Source organism: Penaeus monodon, chromosome 20 (genome assembly GCF_015228065.2).
Source record: "Penaeus monodon isolate SGIC_2016 chromosome 20, NSTDA_Pmon_1, whole genome shotgun sequence".
NCBI lineage: Eukaryota > Metazoa > Arthropoda > Malacostraca > Decapoda > Penaeidae > Penaeus > Penaeus monodon.
In genome coordinates this window covers 19,165,227-19,165,426 of record NC_051405.1, presented here as the reverse complement: position 1 = coordinate 19,165,426, position 200 = coordinate 19,165,227, and positions in this window count along the sequence as shown.

The window sequence follows — 200 nt, the reverse complement described above, 5'->3', positions numbered from 1 at the left end:
AAGTCCTTTTCATGAGCAAGATGAGAACAAGACTATAAACTGAACAGGTCATCCATTTTCTTGAGTGCATTCCAAGGTCAAAAATCAAATCTGGCTCCATGCAATATCTTACATTACTTTAATCTATTAGAAGATTTTATGTACCCATTAAGTAAAGAATGAGAGTCATTATACAAAAAAAAAATCCATCCACATTTTTC